This window comes from Somniosus microcephalus, chromosome 17 (assembly GCF_052327205.1).
Source record: "Somniosus microcephalus isolate GS21.2 chromosome 17, FLI_Smic_1.0, whole genome shotgun sequence".
Classification (NCBI taxonomy): domain Eukaryota; kingdom Metazoa; phylum Chordata; class Chondrichthyes; order Squaliformes; family Somniosidae; genus Somniosus; species Somniosus microcephalus.
Window position 1 is genome coordinate 62897817 of NC_141003.1, and position 20821 is coordinate 62918637.

The following is a 20821-nucleotide window of genomic DNA, read 5'->3' on the forward strand; positions in this document are numbered from 1 at the left end:
GAGGAACGTACACTTAGCATAACACTGCAGATATAGTAAGGTACACTGGGTCTAACACTGCAGATAGAGGAACGTACACTGGGTGTAACACTGCAGATACAGGAAAGTACACTGGGTGTAACACTTTAGATAGAGGAACTTACACTGGGTGTTACACTGCAGATAGAGGAACATACACTGGGTGTTACACTGTAGATAGAGGAACGTACACTGGGTGTAACACTGTAGATAGCAGAATATACACTGTGCGTAGCACTGTAGATAAAGTACATACACCGGGTGTAAAACTGCAGATAGAGGAATGTACACTGGGTGTAACACTGCAGATAGAGGAACGTACACTGGGTGTAACACTGTAGATAGAGGAATGTACACTAAGTGTAACACTCTAGATAGAGGAATGTACACTGGGTGTACCACTGTAGATAGAGGAACGTACATTGGTTGTAACACTGTAGATAGAGGAACTTTCACTGGGTGTAACACTGTAGATAGAGGAACATACACTGGGTGTAACACTGCAGACAGTGGAATATACACTGGGTGCAACTCTGCAGATAGAAGTAAGTACACTGGGTGTAACACTGTAGATACAGGAATGTACACAGCCTGTAACATTGTAGATACAGGAACGTACACTGGGTGTAACACTGTAGGTGGAGGAACATACACTGGGTGTAACACTGCAGATAGAGGAACGTACACTGTTTGTAACACTGTAGATAGTGCAACGTACTCTGGGTATAACATTGCAGATAAAGGAACTTACACTGAGTTTAACACTGTAGATATAGGAACGTACACTGGGTGTAACACTGCAGATAGAGGAATGAAGACTGGGTGTAACACTGTAGATAGAGGAACGTACAGTTTGTGTAACTCTGTAGGTCGTGGAAAGAACACTGGGTGTAACACTGCAGATAGAGGAACGTACACTGGGTGTAACACTATAGATAGAGGAACGTACACTGTGTGTAACACTGCAGATAGAGGAACATACAGTGGGTATAACACTGCAGATAGCGGAACATACTCTCGGTGTAACTCTGCAGATAGAGTAACGTACACTGGGTGTAACACTGTAGATAGAGGAATGTACACAGGCTGTAACACTGTAGATACTGGAATGTACACTGGTTGTAATAATGCAGATAGTTGAACGTACACTGGTTGTAACACTGTAGATAGAGGAACGTACACTGGGTATAACAATGCAGATAGAGGAACATACTCTGGGTGTAACACTGTAGATAGAGGAACATACACTGGGTGTAACACTGTAGATAGAGGAACATTCACTGGGTGTAACACTGTAGCTGGAGGAATGTACACTGGGTGTAACACTGCAGATAGAGGAACGTGCACTGTGTGTAACACTGTAGATACAGGAATGTACACTGGGTGTAACACTGCAGATAGAGGAAAGTTCAATGGGTATAACACTGTAGACCGTGGACTGTACACTGGGTGTAACACTGTAGATAGAGGAACATACACTGATTGTAACACTGAAGATAGAGGAATGTACACTGGGTGTAACACTGCAGATAGAGGAACATACCCTGGGTGTTACACTGCAGATAGAGGAACATACACTGGGTGTTACACTGTAGATAGAGGAACGTACACTGGGTGTAACACTGTAGATAGCAGAATTGACACTGTGTGTAACACTGTAGATAGGGGAATGTACACCGGTTGTAACACTGCAGATAGAGGAAAGTACACTGGGTATAACACTGTAGACAGAGGACTGTACACTGGGTGTAACACTGTAGATAGAGGAACATACACTGGTTGTAACACTGAAGTTAGAGGAATGTACACTGGGTGTAACACTGTAGATAGAGGAATGTACACTGGGTGTAACACTGTACATAGAGGAACGTACACTGTGTAACACTCGATAGAGGAACGTACATGCATGTAACACTGTAGATAGTGGCATGTACACTGGATGTAACACTGTAGAGGGAGGAACATACACTGTGTGTAACACATTAGATACAGGAATGTACACTGGGTGTAACACTGTAGATAGAGGAACATACACTGGGTGTAACACTGCAGATAGAGGAACATACACTGGGTGTAACTCTGCAGATAGAGGAACGTACACTGGGTGTAACACTGTAGATACAGGAATGTACACAGCCTGTAACATTGTAGATACAGGAATGTACACCGGGTGCAACACTGCAGATAGTGGAACGTACACTGGGTGTAACACTGTAGATCAAGGAATGTACACTGGGTGTAACACTGCAGATAGAGGAACGTACACTGTTTGTAACACTGTAGATAGTGCAACGTTCTCTGGGTGTAACATTGCAGATAAAGGAACTTACACTGGGTGTAACACTGTAGATAGAGGAAAATACACTGGGAGTAACACTGTAGGTATAGGAACGTACACTGGGTGTAACACTGCAGATAAAGGAATGTAGACTGGGTGTAATACTGTAGATAGAGGAACGTACACTGGGTGTAACTATGTAGGTCGTGGAAAGAACACTGGGTGTAACACTGCAGATAGAGGAACGTACACTGGGTGTAACACTATCGATAGAGGAATGTACACTGTGTGTAACACTGCAGATAGAGGAACGTACACTGGGTGTAACACTGCAGGTAGAGGAACATACAATGGGTGTAACACTGCAGATAGAGGAACATACACTCAGTGTAACACAGCAGATAGAGGAACATAAACTGGGTGTAACTCTGCAGATAGAGTAACATACACTGGGTGTAACATTGTAGATAGAGGAATGTATACAGGCTGTAACACTGTAGATACAGGAATGTACACTGGTTGTAATACTGCAGATAGTGGAATGTACACTGGTTGTAACACTGTAGATAGAGGAATGTGCACTGGGTGTAATGCTGTAAATAGAGGAACGTTCACTGAGTGTAACACTGCAGTTAGAGGAATGTACACTGTGTGTAACACTATAGATAGAGGAACGTACACTGTGTGTAACACTGTAGACAGAGGAACGTACACTGTGTGTAACACTGTAGATAGAGGAACATACACTGGATATAACACTGTAGATAGAAGAACGTACACTGGGTGTAACACTGTAGATAGAGGAATGTACACTGGGTCTAACACTGCAGATAGAGGAACATACACTGTTTGTAACACTGTAGATATTGCAACGTTCTCTGGGTGTAACATTGCAGATAAAGGAACTTACACTGGGTGTAACACTGTAGATAGAGGAAAATACACTGGGAGTAACACTCTAGGTATAGGAATGTACACTGGGTGTAACACTGTAGATAGAGGAACGTAAAGTGGGTGTAACTCTGTAGGTCGTGGAAAGAACACTGGGTGTAACACTGCAGATAGAGGAACGTACACTGGGTGTAACACTATAGATAGAGGAATGTACACTGTGTGTAACACTGCAGATAGAGGAACGTACACTGGGTGTAACTCTGCAGATAGAGGAACATACACTGGGTGTAACTCTGCAGATAGAGTAACGTACACTGGGTGTAACACTGTAGATACAGGTATGTACACAGGCTGTAACAATGTAGATACAGGAATGTACACTGGTTGTAATACTGCAGATAGAGGAACATACACTGGATGTAACACTGTAGATAGAGGAATGTTCACTGGGTGTAACACTGTAGATGGAGGAAGGTACACTGTGTGTAACACTGCAGATAGTGGAAAATATACTGGGTGCAACTCTGCAGATGGAGGAACGTACACTGGGTGTAACACTGTAGATGCATGAATGTACACTGGGTGTAACACTGCAGATAGAGGAAAGTACCCAGGGTATAACACTGTAGACAGAGGACTGTACACTGGGTGTAACACTCTAGATAGAGGAACATACACTGGTTGTAACACTGAAGATAGAGGAATGTACACTGGGTGTAACACTGCAGATAGAGGAACATACACTGTGTAACACTGTAGATAGAGGAACGTACATGCGTGTTACACTGTAGATAGTGGCATGTACACTGGATGCAACACTGCAGAAAGAGGAACGTACACTGGGCGTAACACTGTAGACAGAGGAACGTACACTGGGTGTAACACTGTAGATAGAGCAACGTACACTGGGTGTGACACTTTAGATAGCAGATCGTACACTGTGAGTAACTCTGCAGATAGAGGAACGTACACTGGGTAAAGCACTGTAAATAGAGGAATGTACACTGGGTGTAACACTGTAGATAGAGGAACGTACACTGGGTGTAACACTGTAGATAGAGGAATGTACACTGGGTGTAACACTGCAGATAGAGGAACGTACACTGGGTTTAACACTGTAGATAGATGAATGTACACTGGGTGTAACACTGTAGATAGATGAACATACACTCTGTGTAATACTGTAGATAGAGGAACGTACACAGGGTGTAACCCTGTAGATAGAGGAACATACACTGGGTGTAACAGTGTAGATAGAGGAATGTGCACTGGGTGTAATGCTGTAAATAGAGGAACGTTCACTGAGTGTAACACTGCAGTTAGAGGAATGTACACTGTGTGTAACACTGTAGATAGAGGAACGTACACTGTGTGTAACACTGCAGACAGAGGAACGTACACTGTGTGTAACACTGTAGATAGTGGAACGTACACTGGATGTAACACTGTAGATAGAAGAACGTACACTGGGTGTAACACTGTAGATAGAGGAATGTACTCTGGGTGTAACTCTGTAGATAGAGGAACGTACACTGGGTGTAACTCTGCAGTTTCTCCCTCTGCTCAAATGACCATCTCTGGATTCTGCGGTGATGAGGCTAAACTGAGACCTGCGTTATAATTGTCCCACCTTTAATGAGCTGATCCTGATATGTACCGGGCTGGAGCCGTACTCCCATTGGGCAGGACTCCACTCTGTGTTTACACAACAGTTCCAGAAAATTATTCAACCTTCCTGTATCCGGTCCTCACTTTACTGACACAGCAAACACCCCACCCCCATTCAACAGTGGGTTCAGTTCCCAAATTTATAATTCAGCCCAAAGATTCTAACTCCAGAAATCACAGCCTTTGCTCCAATCATGTGAAGTCCGTGCAGTGGGGAAGGTGACTGTTTAGCCCTGGTGGTGAGGCCTTGCTGTCCATCCCACACAGGGAAACCCAGCCCAGGGTGAGCTCAGCATCTTCAGTCAGGAACTGTCCAAATCCCCACTGAATATTGTGAGGTTTCCAGATTTCAGTGAGACACACACTGACTGAGTGCACACGGCATCACAATAGGAAGTGCCTCACTTTATTTACAAGGTGAACTCATGGATCAAGAGGGAGGTAAAATTTAAGGATCACAGACACTGAGGGGGAATATTCCAGGGGTGTCAGCGGGCAGGATTGGTGGTGGGTCTGGTGGGGAATGTAGTGTATCTAACCGTTCCACCTTTAAGAGAACTATTTTAAGGGTTGCACTACTTTATCTTGGCTGCTGTATACTGTAATACCGGTGGTGACCACACCGGTATATAAGTGCTGTGTAAGGATTTATTGGGCAGTTCCGCCCTGACCTTCGACTAGTAAAGACCTGTTAAAATTTACTCTGGTGGTCTGTGTAATAATTCTCATTATAACACACAGACTTAACAGTGGCGACGAGTACGATCTTACCCTGCGGCAGAGATACATCCAAGGCAGTTTAACGGGCGTCGAGAAGAGGCATCCGCCCTCATCATTCTGCTGAGAAAAGACTCGGGTTTGCAGAGCAAAGGAAGAATTCTGACACGAAGCCTTCCATCAGCAACAGGCAGTGATCATCCCTTCTATCACGGTGGTGGGTAAGCCGATCAGCGACGAGCAGCAAGTCGGCCACGTTGGCTGTGAAGTAGGGGAGGGAAAAAAACGGAGGATATTAGGGCGGAGAACTCGACCACGGCCGGGGAAAAGAGCCGGACAGAGGTCGGGGCCAGAGGCGCTGAGACTGGGGCAGCGTAAGGCACGGAAGCCGCGGTGAATGCAAACGCAGCCGGTGTGAGAGACCGGGCTGCAAGCAGGCCGGGAGACGCAACAGCGTCGAGAGAGAGCTCGACCGCGACCGGTGAAAAAGGCCGGGCAGCTACCGAGGCCGCGAGGCGCAGCGACCGGGACAGCGTAAGGCACGGGAGCCGCGGTGAATGCAAACGCAGCCGGTGCGAAAGACCGGGCTGCAAGCGGGCTGGGAGACGCAACAGTGTCGAGAGAGAGCTCGACCGCGACCGGTGAAAAAGGCCGGGCAGCTACCAAGGCCGCGAGGCGCAGTGACCGGGTCAGCGTAAGGCGCGGGAGAAAATAAAAAAATAAAAAAACGCGGAGAACTCAGCCGCAGCCGGGGGAAAGGACCGGACTGCAAGAGGGGCTGGGAGGCACGATTTGAAAACCACTGGGGAGGGCGAATGCAGCAATACAGCAATTGCCATTACAGCCAGCGGGGGAGAAAGGCAAACGCGGGAAGCCGCCATTTTCGTAGGCGGGGGAAGAAGACAAGCGCGGGAAACCGCCATTTTGAAAAAAGAAAAATTTCTTTTTGTTTCTCAAGAAGATTGCGAGGATGCCTAAGCGTGGTAACATCAACGATTTCGATCCCGATGTTGAAGATTGGGCCACGTATGTAGAACGCATAGAGATATATTGTAAGGCAAATAAAATATCAAATGAAGATAAAGCACTAACCTTACTAAACTCAATGGGTGCGAAGACATACGGGCTATTGAAGCATCTTCTATCACCAGCTAAACCGGCGGATCAGACTTTCGCTAATATTGTTGCTGTCCTGAAGAATCATTTGAACCCCACACCGCTGATGTTAGCGGAACGATTTAAATTTTATGCGAGAACGCAACGGAAAGAGGAAAGCAACGCGGAGTATTTAATTGAACTGTGTAAGCTAGCGAAATACTGTCAGTTTGGGGAAAGACTGACAGAGGCACTGAGAGACAAATTCGTGTGTGGATTGTCGAAAGAAGGAACACAAAAGCGGCTGCTTGAAGAGAATGATCTTACACTTGATAAGGCTGTCACTATTGCAGCATCGCACGAAGCCGCAGCGAGAGGCACTGCGGAAATGCAGCTGAAGGCAGCGGTACTCAGCGTAGATCAAATGGCTTTGGGTACAACGAAATGTTATCGTTGTGGAAAGACAACACACGATCAGAACCAATGCTGGTTTAAAAACCAGGAATGTAGAAAATGTGGCAAGCTTGGTCACATAGCTAAAGTATGCCGGTCAGGAAAGAAGACCAGCAACAAAAAGTCACCGCAGGAAAAGTGCAGAAAGGTACATAAGGTGGCTGAGAAGAGTTCGGATGAACAGAATTCGGATTCAGACTCCAACAGCAAGGAACTGGGTCGTCTGAGAATTCACAATGTGAGTAAGGAAGCTGACCGACAAACTATCTGGGTCACACTGCAGATAGCAGGAGTCCAAGTGAAGATGGAATTGGACACCGGATCAGCGTTGACGGTCATGAATAAGCAAGATTACAAAAGGTTATTCACACATATTCCCCTACGGGATACGGAGATAGTATTAAAGACATACACGGGGCAAAGAGTATACCCCATCGGAAAGATAAAAGTCAAGGTGGCACACAAGGGCAAAGAACACCAAGGAATGGACATATATGTACTACCTGAGGGAGGTCCACCACTTCTGGGACGGGAGTGGATCAGGAAAATAAATATGGACTGGCACTCCCTAAAAGCAATAATGGGAGAGTCCGGAAAAAAAAAAGATGTCAAACCTGCACGATTGTCCAGAATATTGGATGAGGGCACATGCAGCAGTGACAGTGACAAAGCAGAGAGTGGGAACTCGGTGAAGACAATCAGCTCAGACTCTGGAGCTGATGATGGTAAGACCAGCCCATGTGCAAAAGACAAGTCTAAAATGGACTTGCAGACTAATGATGGAAAAACGAAGGAGTGTATAAATGCTTCAGGAGAGAACAAAGTGTCAGAACAGAATTCCACTGAACAACAACAACATAGTTTGACAGAGAATTCTGAGTCTGTCCAGTCTACAGACATGCACATTTCTGAGGAACACCGGGCTCGAACTCAACTCAATTTCAAACTACAACAGCAATTAGAACAAATGATTCGCCGTTTTGAGCAAGAGATGAATGCAAGGAAAAAGTTCTTTGACACGGAGTTGGAGAATCTGGGAAGACAGCAGAAGCAACTGATTGAGAAAATGGATCAGGAACACACAAACCGTCTGCGCGATGAGGCCAAACGAATCAAAGCTGAGCAAGAAAGGGAATATGTCAAATTCATCGATCAGTTGAAAGCTAAGAAGAAAGAGCACCCTTTTGTGAGCAGTGTCAGCAGTAATAAGCCACTCAGGGAATTGGTGGCAGAGGCAAAAGCTGAAGTGATGGAGGAAATAGAAGACAATAGAGAAGAAGCAGACGATGATGACTCATCTGAACCATTATCACCCCTACCAGGTCACGCAGGTGGTCCCTCCGAACTGAGCCAAATCAGTCTGGAAGTAGAAAAACTTCCCAAGGTACTCGAGCCTTTAGAAGTCAGCAGTGCTGGTTCTGAAGTTACGAAAGTTCAAGCTGTTAAGTCCAGTGAAGGACTATTAGATGAGTCACCCCGGCAACAAGAACCTACTACACCACCGAAAACTACTACACCACCGAAGCGTTATCCGGACCGAGTCAGGAGGCCTCCTCAGAGACTGAATCTGTGAACTGTTTTTACATGAAGTTGTGTATATATGTTATGATGCTATGTTTAATGGGGAATATATACTGTTAAGCTAAAAAGGGAGGATTGTAGTGTATGTAACCGTTCCACCTTTAAGAGAACTATTTTAAGGGTTGCACTACTTTATCTTGGCTGCTGTATACTGTAATACCGGTGGTGACCACACCGGTATATAAGTGCTGTGTAAGGATTTATTGGGCAGTTCCGCCCTGACCGTCGACTAGTAAAGACCTGTTAAAATTTACTCTGGTGGTCTGTGTAATAATTCTCATTATAACACACAGACTTAACAGGGAAGTGTTTTTTTTTGACATCGGATCGGGACCCTGCTGTCAACCCGCCACCACGCGCATTTACCAAATGTTGGGTCTATCAGTGCTGAGCTTGGGACCAGGGGAGGAGCGGCGGACATTAAAGCAGTTAGCTGGGAGCGGGATCGGACGGACCTGTGAGGGGGGTATTCAAAGTGTGACATCACAGGAAAGCAGGGTAGTGATTGGTTGGTGTGCATTTCTCTTTTTCTCTTGTTTTCTCTAAACTAGGGCATTGGTTTAAATTAAGAGCCGTGATTATAGATTAAAAACTATACATAGATAGTTGAGTGATACTTCAAAACTTAAAAAGTTTAACAAGCTAATTACAATAGAGATGGCAGGGCAGGTGATGTGTTGCAGCTGTAGCATGTGGGAGCTGATGGACACCAGTGTGAACTTCAGCTCAGAGTTGATGAGCTGGAGTCCAAGATTCAGACAGGGGGAGAGTTACCTGGACACTTTGATCCAGGAGGCAGTCACACCCCTTAGGATAAATACTTCAAATTTGGGCCGTGGTCAGTGTAATGTATGTACCTTTAAGGGGAGAACTACTTTTTACAGCTCCTGTATACTGTAGTACCGGCAGTGACCACACCTGTATATAAACCTTGAGTAGGGATCTGGATATTTAGTTCTAGAGTAACCCTCATTCAGTAAACACCTGTTGATTGTTCCCTGCAGTCTCTTGTCTAATTATTGAAGGACACAACATCAAGATACATGGATCTAACATTGGCGACGAGCAGATTCAAACCTACCTGCAACTCTGCATCACCTCCCAGGGATTCGCTCCAGGAGAACAGTGGAAGAAGGCCGAGTCCAGAAGCACGGGCGTCGACAACGGGAAACTCCCCAGTCATCCGGCGGAGATTTGAGCATCGCAGGGGAGGCTGTCGAGAGCCAGGCTTGGCTTTCCAGGCACGGTGGCCCAGCGAAATGGGCTGGCAACTGGTACTGCGCAGACCCTTCCCGGACAGCGGTGGCTAGAGCCGACCGACGGCACAGAAAAAGGCCGAGCAGCATCGACGGGGGAGAGAGAGAGGGTAGAGCGGACAGGGTGCAGCCGGTGTTCAGGACCGAGCGGCATCAACGGGGGAGAGAGGCGAGAGAGAGCAGAGCGCAGCCGGTGTTCAAGGGCCGAGCAGCGTCAACGGTTGAGAGAGGCGCGCAGGAAAACGCGCAGGGCACAGCCGGTGTTCAAGGGCCGAGCAGCGTCAGTGGGGAAGAAAGGAAAGCGTGGGAGATGCCATTTTAAGCCGCAGCGGGGAAGAAAGGAAAGCACAGGAGACGCCATTTTAAGCCAGTCTAACCACACCCAAAAATGCCGAAGAGTGGCAGTATCACAGCGTTCGACAATGAAGTCGAAGATTGGACGACATATGTCGAACGCATAGAAGTATACTGCAAGGCGAATGAAGTGCCAGATGACAAGAAAGCGCTGGTATTGTTGAATTCAATGGGTGCAAAAACGTATGGCTTACTACGAAACCTAGTAACCCCAGAGAAGCCAGTAGAAAAGGATTTTGAAAACATAGTGTCAATCCAACAGGACCACTTAAACCCCACATCGCTGCTGATAGAAGAAAGATTTAAGTTTCACAAAAGGAACCAGCATAAAGATGAAAGTAATGCTGAGTATTTAACGGAACTGCGCAAGCTATCGAAACACTGCCAGTTTGGAACGTGACAAGCAGATACTTTAAGGGACAAGTTTGTGTGTGGGCTTCAAAGTGAAGGAACCCAGAAACGGCTTCCATCAGAAAAGGATCTTACGCTGGACAAGGCTTTCAGCATTGTAGTATCACATGAAGCAGCAGCACGGGGCGTGGCAGAGATACAACGGAGACCGCAAGAATATGGCACAAAGGAAATGTCATACGGAACAGTGAAGTGCTATCGCTGCGGCAGAACAACACACGACCATAAGGATTGCTGGTTCAAGGACAAAGTGTACAGACAGTGTGGAAAAGTAGGACACATAGCAAGAGTCTGCAGGTCGGGAAAGAAAACCAGCAGCAAGAAATCTCCACAGGAGAAGTACAAGAAGGTACATAAGGTGACGGAGAGTAGTTCAGATGAACAAAAAAGTGATACAGACTCCGGAAGCAAGGAGCTGGGTTGTCTGAAACTACATAATGTGATCAAAATGGAGGATCACCAAACTATCTGGGTCACGCTCAAGATAGCAGGAGTCCAAGTGAAAATGGAATTGGACACAGGATCAGCCCTAACAGTCATAAATCGAAGGGACTGCAAGCGGCGATTCTCACATATACCCTTGAGAGATACAAAGATTGTCTTGAAGACGTACACGGGGCAAAAAGTCTACCCCAAAGGAAAAATAAGGGTGAACGTTATATATAACGGCAAGGAAACACCAAAAATGGACCTATATGTATTGCCAGATGGAGGATAACCACTACTAGGACGTGAATGGATCCGGAAGATACAGCTAGATTGGCATTCCATACAAGCACTGACTGCAGATGCCAAAAAGGATGACGACGTCACACCTGGACGACTGTCAAAAATGCTAACTGATGCACAAGAAGTGTTCCAGCAGGGACTCGGAATACTAAAAGGCATAACAGCGATGATCAAAATAGAGGAAAATGGAAGCCCAAAGTTTTTTAAGGCCAGACCGGTACCTTATGCGATCCGCCCAGCCGTCGAAGCAGAGCTGGAATGTTTGGAACATTCAGGAGTACTGTCCAAAGTGGACTGGAGCGAGTGGGCTACACCCATCGTTCCTGTAATGAAGAGGTCGTTGAGTAATATGCCTGGGGAACCAAAGAAGGTTCGCATCTGTGGGGATTTTAAGGAGACAGTGAACCCAGTCCTTCACACTGTACAATATCCGCTTCTGCGGATTGAAGATATTTTCGCCTCGCTATCTGGAGGGAAACGCTTCACTAAGATTGATCTGGCCCAGGCGTACCTGCAAATGGAGGTAGAAGAAGCCTCGAAACAGTACCTCACGATCAACACTCATAAAGGTCTCTACCAATACAACCGGCTGGTGTTCGGGGTAGCATCAGCTCCGGCTATTTGGCAAAGGGCAATGGATCAAGTCCTGCAAGGGATTCCAGGGACCCTGTGTTATTTGGACGACATCCTGGGCACGGGTAAAAATGACAGTGATCACCTCGCCAACCTGGAGCAGGTGCTCACAAATTGAAGGAATATGGGCTCCGAGCTAATCGCCACAAATGCGAGTTTTTCCAGAAGCAGATCTCGTATTGTGGCCACGTTATTGATAAAGAGGGGTTAAATAAGTCCCCTGAAAAGATTGAGGCAGTAGTCAAGGCTCCAGCACCAGAAAATGTGCCACAACTGAGGTCGTTCCTCGGGCTGGTGAACTACTACCATAAGTTCTTGCTGAATTTGTCTACAGTACTACACCCACTGAACACCCTACTGCAAACGGGGGTACCATGGAAGTGGAATGACGAATGTAAACGAGCTTTCCAGAAGATCAAATAATTGATCACAACAAAAGACGTGTTGGCTCATTTCAACCCAGCACTACCAATTCGGTTGGCGTGTGATGCATCACCCTATGGCATTGGAGCGGTGCTGTCGCACAAATTCCTGGACGGCTCGGAGAGTCCAGTAGCCTTTGCGTCTCGGTCACTAACCTCAGCCGAGCGTAACTACGCCCAGATTGACAGGGAGGCCCTCAGCCTAGTGTGGGGAGTGAAAGAGTTCAACCACTATCTGCACAGGCAGAAGTTCACCTTGCTGACTGACCACCAACCACTTGTCTCCATCCTTGATCCAAAGAAGGGCGTTCCGGTGATGACTGCGCAACAGCTACAAAGATGGTCCCTTTTTCTAGGGCGCACCAATATGAAATCGAGTATAAGGGCACGAAACAGCATGGAAACGCTGATGGGCTATCACGCCTGCCACTGCCTACTGCGGAGGAAGCACCAGCAGTGGATCCTGTCGAAATATTTCATTCGACTATAATTGAATGCTTGCCAGTAACTAACGCTGGTATCGAGAAGGAGACCCGAAATGACCCGACACTGTCTCGGGTATATGATTTGACGGTGAAGGGATGGCCAGCACATGGCGACTCACTGTTGCCAGCATTCTCGACAAGAAGAGAACAGCTGTCAGTATGCCAGGGGACCTTGATGTGTGGATCCCGAGTGGTAATTCCACCCAAGTTAAGGGAGAGAGTGCTCAATGAGCTTCACGAAGGTCATCTGGGAGGGGTGAAAATGAAAAGCCTTGCTAGGGCTTATGTGTGGTGGCCGGGGATCGATCAGCAAATCGAGGACCTGACAAAGAGCTGCTCAGGATGCCAGAAGGTCCAAAATGCACCACCACATGCCCCTCTACACCCATGGGAGTGGCCCTCATCTCCATGGCAACGGGTGCATATTGATTTTGCTGGTCCATTCATGGACTCAATGTTTTTAATAGCCGTGGATGCGCACTCGAAATGGCCTGAGGTGATCAAAATGTCCTCCACCACCACGGAGAAAACTATTGCAGTCCTATGGACCATTTTTGCCAGGGACGGCTTGCCAGAGCAGATTTGCTCTGATAACGGACCACAGTTTGTGTCCGAAGAGTTTCAAAGATTTATGAAAAGGAATGGGGTAAGGCATTACACATCCGCCCCGTATCATCCAGCCACAAATGGATTGGCTGAGAGGTTCGTACAAACCTTTAAAAAAGCAGTAAAGGCCATGTGCGATGACGACATTCCACTGCAGCATAAGGTGGACAATTTCTTGTTAGCCTACAGAAATGCGACACATGCAGTCACCAACCAGACCCCGGCCATGATGTTCTTTAACCGAAGGTTGAGATCTCGTCTGGATTTGCTCAGACCAAATGTACGAAGAGATGTTGAGAATAAGCAATTCCAGCACATCAATGAGAAGCCGACAAGGAGCTTCAATGTAGGGCAACCAGTCTTGGCCCGCGACTACCGAACAGAGAAATGGCAACCAGGAACGATATGCACACGGCAGGGGCCACTAATGTACACAGTGGATGTTGGGGAGAACATTGTGAGACGCCATGTTGACCAGATCCTAGAGTCACGTGAACGAGTCAACCCCATGTCTCGCCCATACGTACCTGGTGATGAACCCGATGTACAGGTAGCATCTACCCCAGAAACAGTAGCATCGGAAGCGGATGAACCAACCGACGACAGGGGGGCCAGAATCGCCTCCACACCAAGAGCAAGACACTCGGGAAAGGCGCTATCCAGAAAGGATCAGGAAGCCTCCCCAAAGACTGAATTTATAAATAGACTATTTTCAGTTCATGTTGCATGTTAAAAGTGTTAATTGTAATTAGTTTGATATTTAATTTTTAAATGAGTGTTATGGTACTGTTAATCTAAAAGGGGAGGAATTGTAATGTATGTACCTTTAAGGGAAGAACTACTTTTTACAGCTCCTGTATACTGTAGTACCGGCAGTGACCACACCTGTATATAAACCCTAAGTAGGGATCTGTAAAGTTAGTTCTAGAATAACCCTCATTCAGTAAACACCTGTTGATTGTTCCCTGCAGTCTCTTGTCTAATTATTGAAGGACACAACATCAAGATACACGGATCTAACAGTCAGGGACAGGATGGTATGACTACGAGTGAGGCAGGTATGGGGATCCAAGAGCTAGCATTGGAGGAGCCTCAGCCCTTTCACTTGTCCAACACGTACGAGGTTCTTGCAGCCTGTGTGGACGAGAGCAGGGACTGCAGGGAGGTTGAGCAAACTGACCACAGCACCATGGTACAGGGGGCCATTCAAGTTGGGGGAGTAAAAAGAAATGTAGTAGTGGTAGGGGACAGTATAGTTAGAGGGATAGATACTGTTCTTTGCAGCCGAGAGCGTGAGTCCTGAAGGCTGTGTTGCCTCCCCGGGGCCAGGGTTAAGGACATCTCATCCGGGCTGAAGAGGATGGTCCATGTAGGTACCAACGACATAAGTAAGACTTAGATAAAGGTTCTGCTGAGGAAAGAGGGAGCTGTTCTGTTGGGATGGGCTTCACTTAAACCATGCTAAAACCAGTGTCCTGGCGAATCGAATAACTAGGGCTACAGATAGGACTTTAAACTAAAGGGGTCAGGTGAAGGGAAGCTTAGAAAGTTAAAGAGAAAGGACAAGGCAATAGTGCAGGGTAGTGATAGGGGTAATGATAACCAGAGTGTGACAGGAAGGGACAGAGCATACAAACATAAAAGTATACCAGCAAATGGGGCCAAAGTAGGGAAAAATGTTAAAGACAAAATTGAAGGCTCTTTATCTGAATGCATGCAGCATTCATAACAAGATAGATGAATTGACAGCACAAACAGAAAATGGGTATGATTTGATAGCCATTAGAGAGATGTGGCTGCAAGATGACCAAGGCTGGGAATATTCAGGGATATTTGACATTTCGGAAGGATAGGCAGAAAGGAAAAGGAGGTGAGGTAGCTCTGTTAATAAAGGATGAGAATAATGCAAAATTATCTTGACTCGGAAGATCAAGATGTAGGGCGCGATCTTGCCAGCCCTGGGGAGGCAGGTATGGAGGCAGGACTGCCAGGAAAATGATAGAATTTGGGGGTGGGTTCCCAACCCACCTCCGTACCATCTTGCCAGGAGGTGAGTAGCCGACCCGCGCCGGGTCTCATCTCCTTGGAGGTGTGAAGGGGATTAGTGCCCCTTATCTGCCTTTTAATAGATAGTTAAGAGGCAGATAAGAGGATTATCCCCATTTTATCCACACAAGTGCAGGCTTCCCGAAGGCTCCATACCCCGCCAGTGTCACCGAGGTGAGTAGTGGGTCTGCGGGGGTCGGAGGGGTGAAAAGTGCGCTGTGAAGGTAAGTGATGGGTGCAAGTGTGGAGAGGTGAGTATGTGAGGTAACTGGAATGTGTTAAAGAAAGTTTACTTACCTTTGTTTCTTCCTGCAGGCTTCAAGAGTTGGGTATGCGGAGAGTCTCGCACCTCCGCGGTAGAGATGACAGATGGCCATTGCATTCTCCAATGCAACAACCATCTAATTTCTGCAAAAGAAAGAGGTTTAATGAGGTCTTGAATTCAAGAACTCATCAAACTACAGAGAACGTCAGTGTTTGACAGCTTCACAGATGAAACGTCATTCGTTGACATTCTCTGTAACCAGCTTTCCCTTAATTGGCCTGCTAAACCTGCTGGGCAGGCTTAAGGTCAATCAAGGGAAAATAGCGGAGTTGGCCAGAAGTTGATGGAGGCAGGACTGAAACCCGACAAGTGGGAGTCCCGCCTCCAAAATCTCCCCATTGGCGAAATCCTGCCCCATAGAATCAGTTTAGGTGGAGATAAGAAATAGAAAGGGAAAGAAGTCCCTGGTGGGAGTAGTCTATCAGCCCCCTAACAGTAGCTACACTGTAGGACAAAGTATAAATCAAGAAATAATGTGGGCTTGTAAGAAAGGTACTGCAATAATCATGGGAGATTTTAATCTTCATATCGATTGGACAAATCAAATTGGCAATTGTAGCCTTGAGCATGAGCTCATAGTGTATTCGGGATGGTTTCTTAGAACAAGATGTTGTGGAACCGACCAGGGAACAGGTTATTTTTGATCTGGTAATGTGTAATGAGACAGGGTTAATTAACAATCTCATAGTAAAGGATCCTCTGGGGAGGAGTGATCATAACATGATAGAATTTCACATTCAGTTTCAGGGTGGGAAACTTGGGTTTGAAACTAGTGTCTTAAACTTAAATAAAGGCAATTACAAAGGTATGAACACAGAGCTGGGTAACGTGGACTAGGAAAATAGATTAAATGGTGAAATGGTAGATAAGCAGTGGCAGACATTTAAGGATATATTTCATAACCCTCAACAAAGATATATTCCAGTGAGAAAGAAAGACTCTACGAGAAGGATGAACCATCCGTGGCTAACTAAGGAAGTTAAGGATGGTATCAAATTGAAAAAAAGGGATACAATGTTGCGAAGATGAGGGGTAGGCCAGAAGATTGGGACATTTTTAGAAACCAGCAAAGGATGACTAAAAAATTATAAAGAGGGAGAAAACAGATTGAGAGTAAATTAGCAAGAAATGTAAAAACGGAGAGTAAGGGCTTCTACGAGTATATAAAAAGGAAGAAAGTAGCTAAAGTCAATGTTGGTCCCTTAGAAGATGAGACTGGGGAATTAATAATGGGAAACAAGGAACTGGCGGAGACATTGAACAAATATTTTGTATCTGTCTTCACGGTAGAAGACATTAAAAGCATCCCAATAATAGTAAATAATCAAGGGGCAAAAGGGAGGGAGGAACTTAAAACAATCACTATCACTCGAGAAAAAGTACCAGGCAAACTAATGGGACTAAAGGTGTACAAGTCCCCTGAACCTGATAGCCTGCATCCTAGGATCTTAAAAGAAGTGGCTGCAGAGATAGTGGATGCATTGGTTGTAATCTACCAAAATTCCCTGGATTCTGGAGAGGTCCCAGCGGATTGGAAAAGTGCAAATGTAACGCCCCTATTCAAGAAAGGAGGGAGACCGAAAGCAGGAAACTATAGGTTGGTTAGCCTAACATCTGTCACTGGGAAAATGCTGGAATCCATTATTAAGGGAGTAGTAGCAGGACATTTAGAAAATCATATTACAATCAAACAGAGTCAACATGGTTTTATGAAAGGGAAATTGTGTTTGACAAAGTTATTAGAGTTCTTTGAGGATGTAAGGAGTAAGGTGGATAAAGGGGAACCAGTAGATGTAGTGTATTTGGATTTCCAAAAGGCATTCGATAAGGTGCCACATAAAAGGTTACTGCACAAGATAAGAGCTCACAGAGTTGGGGGTAATATATTAGTATGGATAGAGAATTGGCTAACTAACAGAAAACAGAGAGTCGGGATAATTGGGTCATTTTCAGGTTGGCAAACTGTAACTAGCAGGGTGCCACAGGGATCAGTGCTGGGGCCTCAATTATTTACAATCTATATTAATGACTTGGATGAAGCGACCGAGTATACTGTAGCCAAATTTGCTGACGATACAAAGATAGGTGGGAAAGCAAGTTGTGAGGAGGACACAAAGAGTCTGCAAAGGGTTATAGATAGGTTAAGTGAGTGGGCAAACATTTGGCAGATGGAGTATAATGTAGGAAAATGTGAGGTTATCCACTTTGGTAGGAAGAATAGAAAAGCAAAATATTATTTAAATGGAGAAAGACTACAGAATGCTGCGTTACAGAAGGATCTGGGTGTCCTCGTACATGAAACACAAAAAGTTAGAATGCAGGTACAACAAGTAATTAGGAAGGCAAATGGAATGTTGGCCTTTATTGCTCGGGGAATGGAGTATATAAGTAGGGAAGTCTTGCTCCAACTGTACAGGGTGTTGGTGAGACCACATGTGGAGTACTGCATACAGTTTTGGTCACCTTATATAAGAAGGGATATACTTGCATTGGAGGGTGTTCAGCGAAGGTTTACTAGGTTGATTCCTGAGATGAGAGGGTTGTCTTATGAGGAAAGGTTGAGCAGGCTGGGCCTATACTCATTGGAGTTTAGAAGAATGAGAGGTGATCTTATTGAAACATAAGATTCTGAGGGGCTTGACAGGGTAGATGCTGAGAGGATGTTTCCCTCTTGGGGGATTCTAGAACTCGGTGGCATAATTTCAGGATAATGGGTCGCCCATTTAAGATGGAGATGAGAAGGAATTTCTTCTCTCAGTGAGTCATGAATCTTTGGAATTCTCTACCCCAGAGAGCTGTGGAGGCTGAGTCAGCGAATATATTCACGGCGGAGGTAAACAGATATTTCAGCTATAGGGGAGTCAAGGGTTATAAGGAACAGGCAGGAAAGTGGAGTTGAGGCCAAGATCAGATCAGCCATGATCTTATTGAATGGCGGAGCAGGCTCGAGGGGCTGACTGGCCTACTCCTGCTCCTAGTTCTTATATTCTTATGTCTGTCAGTGCTGAGCAGACCCGACACGCAGCGACGGGGACGGCAATTCAGCTCATTATGACCTTGTTAACAGAGGATTAACAACAATTTCGAGCTCGCCTTTAGAATTTACCAGTTCGCCTACGAGGCCTACGCTGCTCGGCCATGGAATCATCTCATTACTTGACAGCTTGAAATGTGCTATTAAAGCTCCCATCTCACAGCTGTCCACTTTATAAGATCACACGATGTTGCTTACTGCATTTGGAAGACAGATTGAGCTTTATGCAGGTTGCAAGTGTTTGGAGCAAACTCTCTATCCTGTGTCACCTCATTGGAACAACCTCTCTCACCATTGACAGATCGCTTCTATCATATTTAGTTCACCTGCCATCTATTCCATCAACATGAGTACGGTTTATACTCTCTCAACTTGGTCCTCAGCATCTGACCACGATCAGCTGCAACACCAACATCACCAAGCACACCAGCCTCACCACCAACCACACCAACCTTCTCCGCAATCACCTGATGCTGCACAGGACAGAGGGCATAAGCAACCAACCACATTGGTGCCCGGGATGCCAGGGATGGCCTCACCATGGCCAGATTTACTTCACTTGATGCTGCACACCCTGACTGCCAGCTTGGCACCACCCCACACCAACAACATAAAGCATTCCTACAATACCCAAGCCATTCCTTTCACACTCATCACCATTGCGGGGGGTACCATTATGTCTCACCATTTGCTCCAACTCATTAAGTCACTTCCAAAGGTGCACAAATCTGACCAAGAACAGAAAGTGTTGAAAATAAAGATTTCAATGTTTGACAGCGCATTAACAGAAACTTCACATGAAACATAGAAACATAGAAGATAGGAGCAGGAGTAGGCCATTCGGCCCCTTGAGCCTGCTCTGCCATTCAATGAGATCATGGCTGGTCATCCAAATTCAGTACCCTGTCCCTGCTTTCTCCCCATATCCCTTGATCCCTTTAGCCTCAAGAAATATATCCAACTCCTTCTTGAATATATTTAATGAATTGGCCTCAACTGCCTTGTGTGGCAGAGAACTCCACAGGTTCACCACTCTCTGGGTGAAGAAATTCCTCCTCATCTCAGTCCTAAATGGCTTACCCCTTATCCTTAGATTGTGACCTCTGGTTCTAACTCCCCCGCCATCGGGAACATCCTTCCTGCATCTAGTCTGTCTAGTCCTGTTAGAATTTTATAAGTTTCAATGAGATCCCCTCTCATTCTTCTAAACTCTAGCGAAGATAAGCCTAATCGACCCAATCTCTCCTCATACGTCATTCCTGCCTTCCCAGGTATTAGTCTGGTGAATCTTCGCTGCACTCTCTCCATGGCAAGAACATCCTTCCTCAGATAAGGTGACCAAAACTGCACACAATACACAAGGTGTGGTCTCACCAAGGCCCTGTACAACTGCAGCAAGACATCCTTGAATATTGGCTAAAACACACAACTGCCTACCCTTGTGTGTTATTAGTTGGTATGATTGCACGAGGATGAGGGTGAGTGTGAGAGGTGGCTAGTGAGATGGGGAAGTGATAATGTAGTTGGAGAGGGATGGGTGGAGGTGCAAGGTAAGCTGGTGTAAGGATGTGCAGGAGTAGGGTTGGGAAGGCAGAGTGATGGGGATGTGATGAGTGGCACAGCAGGATGAGGTTGAGTGTGGCTTTGCAGTAACCTTTCGTGATTTACTGGGATCATTGAAAGGCTTGCGCCACTGCAGCCTGGTCCTCCTGACTACATCCCTGCTTGTGTCCTCCTGTGCAATGTGCAACCAGGCTACATTGATTTACTGGGGAGGTCTCTTCCGCCCATTGGAAGGGAAGAGAACCTCCCTGCG

General features: G+C 46.0%; 1 protein-coding gene across 1 annotated transcript in view; it reads left to right on the forward strand.

Moving 5' to 3' along the window:
- Positions 1-20821, forward strand: part of LOC147105786 (uncharacterized) — a 243709-nt gene that overhangs the window by 222224 nt on the left and 664 nt on the right. The window lies entirely within an intron of this gene.